This window comes from Schistocerca serialis, chromosome 4 (assembly GCF_023864345.2).
Source record: "Schistocerca serialis cubense isolate TAMUIC-IGC-003099 chromosome 4, iqSchSeri2.2, whole genome shotgun sequence".
Classification (NCBI taxonomy): Eukaryota; Metazoa; Arthropoda; class Insecta; order Orthoptera; family Acrididae; genus Schistocerca; species Schistocerca serialis.
This window is the reverse complement of record NC_064641.1, coordinates 90,347,458-90,356,765: the sequence shown is the minus strand read 5'-3', so window position 1 is coordinate 90,356,765 and position 9,308 is coordinate 90,347,458.

The following is a 9,308-nucleotide window of genomic DNA, read 5'->3' as shown; positions in this document are numbered from 1 at the left end:
AGAATGTAAACAGTGCAACCTGCGATTTTCTTTAATCGTCTCAGAATATAGTATTTCATACCAGACGTCGAATAGTGTTGTGTTTTGACGTTGAGTATCTCCCTTAAACCCGCTTGCATATATCGATAGATAATTTCAGGCAAGCCAGCAGCAGTGTGGAGCAGGACAATACGACCACCACGGGATTATCAGGTACGTGGTGTGGACAGCGTGCACGGTCAAGGAACGAAAACCACTTTAAGGTACCACCCCACCCAATTGTACCCCCGGGCGTGTTACACTATGGATTGGCCACCCACATCGTCTAAACTCAATGCGTCTGACTTCTAGCTTCACACAGAGTACTGTTTACGTGCCAAACTTGCAAACGAAATGTTGCTGCATGACGATGAAGATTTTGTGTATTGTGTCGTCTCCAGTGACTAACCGATACTTCATCTAAGAAGAAGTGTGAACGTACGTAATGTACGCGTCTGAAGGTCAACAAATCCCCACGAGGTGGTACAGATGCAACGAGACTCCCCTAAATTGACTGTTTTTTGTGTCACATCGCAGCGGAAAGTTCACGAACCTTTCTTTTTCAGTGAAGCAGCTGTAACAGGTGTCCTTACCTCGATGCGATAGTACTATAGGTCTTTCGCCAGTAATGGAAGAAGGTGAAGCACAGAACTTTATTTGGCGGCAAGGTGGCGGGTCGCCTAAGATATTAATTAAAGGACGCAAATGATTAAGGACGTCGTTCTCGACCACTGAGTTGGCCGCAAGGGGACGGACGATGTAGTTTGTATCGCAGGGCCTCCACGTCGACCCGATCTGACGCCATGCTAGGATTGTGTTTGGGGGTTCATAAAGGTTAATGTTTATATACCTCCGCTCTCAGGTGATCTGCCCAACTTAAGACACAGGATTGTAGCAGTTGTCCAAAAAATTACTCCAGATATACTGACCAAGGCTTGGGAAGAATCCACCAGTCGACTCGATGTGTGCTGTGTGAGGAATGGTGCTCACCCTGAACATTCATAACTGCTTGGGTTGCTCTTTCATTTGATTTATTATTTATAATTATGAGCTGACAGTAATAGATGCTACTAAGTTTTAAAATCCCGATATTCATTTCCAAACGCCCGGCATTTTGAGTTTTTTTTCTTTTTTTTGCGGCTTTTTATTCATCTGCAATCAAACAACGAAAATGAGTACACATTACTGTTGCAAGCGATGCGACTTCGTGCTGTACATTGGACCTTTTGCTGCGATTTGTGTCATATAAAAATAGCTGTTTAAAAGTGAACCATTTTGGCTTATTTAGTCCTATTGGTCGCAGTAAAGGAATAAAAAGGTAAAGCAGCGACGAGGATTAAACAAACAAATGGGGTAATCTCCATTATTATTATCCGGTCTGTTATGCCGTGGTCGGTTGATGAATTCTGTGTCAGTTTCCAACGTTTCGTCCCCGTCTGCGGGTGACATCTTCAAGGGGGTCTGTAGCTCGATGGAAGGTCCTACACACCCACTGCCATCCCTTGAAGATGTCTCCCGCAGACGGGGACGAAACGTTGGAAACTGACACAGGATTCATCAACCGACCACGGCATATCAGCCCGGATAATAATAATGGACATGACATTTCCGGCCGTGAAAGTCTACATTTTAGTAAATGGGGTAATGTCGGAATAGTGCGGAGGTGGGATGGGCGCAGAGTCGAAGTGTGGTCATGGCGGCAGTTATCCTAGTTACACCAGCGCTTCGGGTATCAGGTTATTTGTTCATCAGTTAACATTAAAGGGTAATATCTGACAGAATGTTATAGATTTATAGCTAACCCTGTAAGTGGAATAACGGAGATACCCGTCGATGACCAGCTCGCTCGTCAGCTTTTATGGCTTGCAGCTAATGGAAATGACGTGTTTCGCGGAGACACGTGTTATAACGCTCTAACTTGTAATTGATGTTTCCTCGACTAGTAGTTACCCCTCGTCAATCAAGATAATGTATTCTCGGCCAGTTACACCGATTTTAATTGTTTGAAATGGTAAGGACATAAATAATGTCAGTCATTATTGTGAAGAGAAAAATGCTAATGTTAATGATCTACTCTACACAGCAAATATCGTAATTAGGTCCCCCACGTCGAACAACTAAAGTGACTCGCGGTATAGGTAGGCATTGACCAGATATTTTTGCTAGTAACTACGAAGAACAGACCAACGAAGAAGTGTGGAGTGTGCTCGAAAAAACACATCTTACTGGTGTGCAGAACGTGAAGTCCCTCTCAGTGCGGGAGGACGACGGTTCAATCCCGCGTCCGGCCATCCAGATTTTGGTTTTCCGTGATTTCCATAAATCGCTCCAGGCAAATGTCGCGATGGTTCCTGTGAAAGGGCACGGCCGGCTTCCTTCCCCGTCCTTCCCTAATCCGATGAGACCAATGACCTCGCTGTCTGGTCTCCTCCCCCAGACAATCCAATCCAATCCCTCTCAGTGAAGCGTCATATTTTAAAATATTTTACTCAAAAAACGTCATATAGTTATGTTACAATTAAATTTCATCCTCTCTTTTAATGCGAATATAACAATAAATTTTTTAATGAGTGAGAAAGGCACGTAGCGCTATTTCGGCAGCCAAAACTACATACAAGTACCAACCGAAGCAGAAGAGAGCGCGCAGAAAGTAACTACTTAAGGGGTTAATGAAAATAATATAAAATCAAAACGATAAAAACAAAGTAGAACAATAAAGAATATAGAAAGGAAAGAAGAAGAGGAGGAAAAAGGGACACGCTGTTAAAACGTACCCATGTTTTCAGGTTAGAAAAGCCTAGAGACTGCAGATTGTACAAGTAGTACTGAGGTTAATTAGAGACAGGAACGCATGATCCACCCATTGGCGGTACAAGGGGCCAAGGAAAGTAATTTAGAATTGAAGATCGAAATGCTTCATGAATGTTTATGAGGAATCATAAGTTTGGGGAGGTTATTGGGATTATTATTGAAACGTACCCTTAGAAAAATTAATGAATTACTGTGCTGGTAAACCCATTACTTTATTTTATTTTCATTCAGCTGAGCAAAACTGCACGTACTCTGGCATTTCTCTCTATACTTCTTCTGATCAACACTAAACTGACACACAATATTTTTAGCGCAACGCAATATGACTTGAAATAATCCCTACAAAAGAATGGCCGTGACGAGAAATAACCCATACCTTTCATGAATCACTTACCTCACAAAAAATAATCTTCGTTTTTCGAACTACAGCAATACAGCGAGCGCCACTACTGCCAGCTAAATAAATGATTCTAACTACTGAAGGCACTAACTACTGATAGGCATAGTCAGCAAATGAAAGATTTTTATAGAGAACAAAGAATGTATTTACCTTAAGAAGGTTCAAAAGTCATTATATATATATATATATATATATATATATATATATATATATATATATATATATATATATATATCAGTTCATCATATCCAGTATTACAAATTTACTCTTTCTGGCGGACACACGTCCAGATCGTCTGCTCTTAAAATTCTGCCATCTCTCTCCCCACATCCACCACTGCTGGCGGCTCACCTCCAACTGCGCAACGCTACGCACTGTTCACATCCAACTGTCCAAGACTACAATAGCAAATATTCCAACAATGCGAACCAGCCACAGACTGCCCACAGCACAATCAATGATTTTCATAGAGAGCGCAATGTGACGTTACCAACGTAAAAACCTAAACAGCCTACTTACATTATTACTAACTAGATGACGGACAGAACATGTTGAGCTATCCTGCTGTCTTCCCTTTGTCCTGTATCGTTCGCACAATCGGCCGGAGAATATCCTATTTCGGACTCTTAGAATACCATAGTTCGCTTCAGATCCTAATATTTGCTTGCTGGAAAAACGGTTGCCAGTCCTTTGCTGCACATTTCTTTCTTTCGTGTTCCTATCGCAATGATTGCTCTCGTACTGCCATAAAAAATGAATTGTCTGCAAACTGTCAATGAACCATTGTCAATGAAAAGATTAGAAATGTATACGTGCGTTGGTTTCTGCCGCCGTTGGCTGCCACGATAAAAAGAAAATACCTCGCCTGCACGTCTGTTGTGGCTACAGCTTGTCCTTGCAGCTAGTGGTCTGTGTCAGCTCGGAACTTCATCCACTTGGCAGTGTAGTGGACTCAAGTCTTCCACGAGAGCAACAGCCCACATCCGATGTCTTCCGCCCTGTCAGCGCTGGTGTTCTATAACCGGTCAGGCCTTGGCTGCTAAAACGGAGCTTAATATGTAGCACCGTGTTAGCGGTGGAAAGTATCACTGTCTGTTCACTGCTCTTTGGTGTATCGGGCTATCAACAAAATTCTTACTGGTGTCATTATTCCCCAACTGTCTCAATACGTCGTAACACGACCGTCTGACATATAAGCGAGACTAGTTTCCGGACGCACCCGAGTGATTTAGTTCCACGTAAGTAAGTATTCACTCGCAAATGACTGGTTCAAATGGCTCTGAGCACTATGGGACTTAACAGCTATGGTCATCAGTCCCCTAGAACTTAGAACTACTTAAACCTAACTGACCTAAGGACAGCACACAACACCCAGCCATCACGAGGCAGAGAAAATCCCTGACCCCGCCGGGAATCGAACCCGGGAACCCAGGCGTGGGAAGCGAAAACGCTACCGCACTACCACGAGATGCGGGCTGATTCACCCGCACTAGCACTGCAGAAGTACAACTTAATATCACAATAACTCGACACTGTGATAGCTGATCTGCACTCAAGTTTTTAATGACTCTAAATTTTAAGATATGTTTTTAACCGTAGCCTAAAAGTGGTAGGTTAGTTACTAAGGCAACCGAGTTACACTACTCGCCATTAAAATTGCTACACCACGAAGATGACGTGCTACAGATGCGAAATTTACCCGACAGGAAGAAGATGCTGTGATACGCAAATGGTTAGCTTTTCAGAGCATTCACACAAGGTTGGCGCCGGTGGCGACACCTACAACGTGCTGACATGAGGAAAGTTTCCAACCGATTTCTCGTACACAAACAGCAGATGACTGGCGTTGCCTGCTGAAAAGTTGTTGTGATGTCTCGTGTAAGGAGGAGAAATGCGTACCATCACGTTTCCGACTTTGATACAAGTCGGATTGTAGCCTATCGCAATTGCGGTTTATCGTATCGCTACATTGCTGCACGCGTTGGTCCAGATCCTATGACAGTTAGCAGAATATGGAATCGGTGGGTTCAGGAGGGTAATAAGGAATGCCTTGCTGGATCCCAACGGTCTCGTATCACTAGCAGTCGAGATGACAGGCATCTTATCCGCATGGCTGTAACGCATCCTGCAGCCACGTCTCGATCCCTGAGTCAACAGATGGGGACATTTGCAAGATAACAACCATCTTCAAGAACAGTTCGACGGCGTTTGCAGCAGCATGGACTAGAAGCTCGGAGACCATGGCTGCGGTTACCCTTGACGCTGCATCACAGACAGGAGCGCCTGCGATGGTGTACTCAACGACGAACGTGGGTGCACGAATGGCAAAACGTCATTTTTTCGGATGAATCCCGGTTCTGTTTTCAGCATCACGATGGTTGCATCCGTATTTGGGAACATCGCGGTGAACGCACATTGGAAGCGTGTATTCGTCGCCGCCATACTGGCGTATCACCCGGCGTGATGGTATGGGGTGCCATTGGTTACACGTCTCGGCCACCTCTTGTTCTCATCGACGGCACTTTGAACAGTGGACGTTACATTTCAGATGTGTTACGACCCGTGGCTCTACCCCTCATTCGATCCCTCTGAATCCCTACATTTTAGCAGGATAATGCACGACCGCATATTGCAAGTCCTGTACGGGCCTTTCTGGATACAGGAAATGTTCGACTGCTGTCCTGGACAGCACATTCTCCAGATCTCTCACCAACTGAAAACGTTTGGTCAATGATGGCCGAGCAACTGGCTCGTCACAATACACCAGTGACTACTCTTGATGAGCAGTGGTATCGTGTTGAAGCTCCATGGGCAGCTGTACCTGTACACGCCATCCAAGCTCTGTTTGACTCATTGCCCACGCGTATCAAGGCCGTTATTGCGGCTAGAGGTGGTTGTTTTTGGTACTGATTTCTCAGGATCTATTCACCCAAATTGCGTGAAAATGTAATCACATGTCAGTTCTAGTATATTTGTCCAATGAATACCCGTTTATCATCTGCATTTCTTCTTGGTCTAGCAACTTTAATGGCCAGTAGTGTATTTTGAAGTGTCTACTTGATGTTAGTTTTGCTTGTTCTATAATACTTTACACACATTTCACTCTTTTACTTCAGTTATTATTCAGATGGCTTTGAAACATCCATTACACAACAATGCTTGTATTCACTACGGGGATGAGAAACAGCGAAACTTTGCCTTTTGCCTTTACCGTCTAAGAAAAAACATAGTGTTAGCAAAAGAATTAGGTCGTCAGCCCTGAAGGAACGAAACTGAGAATTGTTTTTAGTCTGTATTAAACTCATTAAAGGAATTTTTCTTGAAATCTTCCAATTCCGCTCCAATGAGAAAGCTAAACTAGGCAGCACAAACTTTTCTGCTTTCGCACACAGGATTTCCAAACTTATTCAAGGAGAAATGGTACCAATTGTTAATTTTCGTGTTTCACAATAATTTTGCAAGATCTTAATTGTCAAATTAACCACTGACTTTCGCAAAACGAGCAATTCTACACATAAGAAAACTTTTCTTTATCTCTAAACTAGGACTTTTTAATTCAAAAATGGTTCAAATGGCTCTGAGCGCTGTGTGACTAAACTTCTGAGATCATCAGTTCCCTAGAACTACTTAAACCTAACTAAACCTAAGGACACCACATACATCCATGCCCAAGGCAGGATTCGAACCTGCGACCGTAGCGGTAGGGAGATTCCAGACTGAAGCGCCTAGAACCGCTCGGCCACACCGGGCGGCCTTTTTAGTTACAGTTCATAGTAACTCAATAGCAATTTTCAATAAAAGATCAACTAACCATATTTTCTGGACGCTGAACAAGTTTAATTAAGAGTTCTATTAAGTCACTTTAGCAATAATGGACAAACATTGCTTTTTACATAAAAATATGACTCTGGAAAATGGTATGGGTGAAAGGAAACAATAAGCTTCCATATAATAGTAACTCACTTTATTAAAGATCAAATCAGTGTATTGATCAGAACCAAATAATAGCTTTATCACATATAACTAATGTTACAGTTATAATGCGAAAAGGAAACGTTCTTGCCTTTTAACAGAAGTACAGATGTTTAAGTAGTGAGAAGTTAATATTTTACTGTATCTTCACGTCTCATATCCATGCAGTAACCACTGCTCGCTATATTGCACTTCTTGAGCACAGTAATTGCTGCACTAATCTCCATCCAGTATTGTGGAATACTTTGCTGCACAAGACTGAATGTTTGTTGTGCACACTAGCCATCGACTGGACTGCACCACTGTCCAGCTACAGCTGACTCCCAGTTTCATTACGCATTCCGCGAAGAAAAAAGGCATCAAAGTAAAAGACTTCCTACCGCGTTCGGAAATTTATCAATCCCTCTGGAAGAGATCAGTTATTTGTAAACATATTTGTAAACATTTAAAATATAAAAAGCTTGATTAACTACACAGCTTCGACAAAGCAAATAATTAAACACATATTCCACAATTATTAATAGTTAGTCAATAGCCTCACAGTTAAGGCATACAAAACATAAGTGATATTAATTTATGATGGCAAAAATACACGATATAATAAGATAATGTAGTGAGCCGTGTGCGACTCGCGTTGATGCCGTTAATAACTTGGCATCTTGTAATAGCGATAGTGGCATCGCTTTTCCTTAGCGTGTTTAATGACGCCACTACGTCTGCTCGTCTTGTCTGTCTGTGAGTGGCAGCAGCAGCGCTTATCGATAGCGCGTACTCTGGTACCGTCTTTGGAGCGGTCTCTAGTATTTCCAGGTCGTCGTGTGTCGAGCGAATTGAGTTGGGACGGAGCAGCAGTGAGGGCTGGACAGACAGTATTCGCCCGACCGCCGGCCACACACATGCACTGTCCCACGGAAGGATGTGGTCGCGAGAATGCACGACCACGTCAAGGACCAGATTCAGAGAGTCTTAGTTGAATGGACAGTGATATTCGAGTGGTTCAACTTTTACTTGTGTGTGTACGTCTGCCCATCGAAGTGACCTCATGACAATAAGATGTCAGTCGACATTTATGCTGCGATCTTTCTGTAAGAGAAAGTCAGGGACCTGGAAGCCCAGTTAAACAGAATGGACAGTGTCTTGGAAGAAGGATATAAGATGGACATCAACGAAAACAAAACATTTATAAGGAAATGTAGTTGAATTAAGTGAGGTGATACTAAGGGAATTAGGTTAGGGAACGATGCACGTAAAGTAGTAGTTGAGGTTTACTATTTGGGAAGCAAAATAACTGATGATGGCCAAAATAGAAAGGATATACTATAAGACGGCAAAGGCAAGAAAAGCATTTCTAAATCAGAGAAATTTTTTAACAGCGAATATAGATTTAAGTGTTAGGAAGTCTTTTCTGAAGAAATTAGTCTGGAGTATTTCCATGTATTGAAATGAAACATGGACGATAGACAATTTAGACAAAAAGAGAATAGAAGCTTTCGAAATGTGGTGCTAGAGCAGAATGGCGAAGATTGGATGAATAGATGAAGTAACTAATGAGAAGGTACTGAACAGAATTGGGGAAAAAAGAAATTTTGGGGGCAATATGACTGCAAGAAGGGATCGGTTGATAGGCGATATTCTGCGACATCAAGGGTTCACCAGTTTAGTATTGGAGGGAAGTGTGGGGAGTAAAAATCGTAGAGGGAGATCAAGAGATTAACACAATAAGCAGATTCAAAAGGAACTAAGATGCAAATAGCATGGAGAGGTGCACCAAATCAGTCTTCGGATTGCAGATCGCAACAGCAACAACACTTACAATTTTACAATGCTTACTACGAATTAGTGGAGAGGATGTTATATAAATACCAATGAGGACTAAAATATGTTCGTCTCTATACAGTTGTTGCCCAACTCCACATCAATAACTGAAAACTTTTTTGGCTACTCTTGAGCACACGTAAGTGTGCCCAAGGGCTACGTTATGGTTGCAGTATGATACATCTTAGTATCCAAGGGCGCGCAGAACTAATGGAGGCAGTCTAATCCCAGAATGTGCCTATGATGGACAAACCGTCTGCATGGTTGGGCGTGTCGATATCCATTGACGATT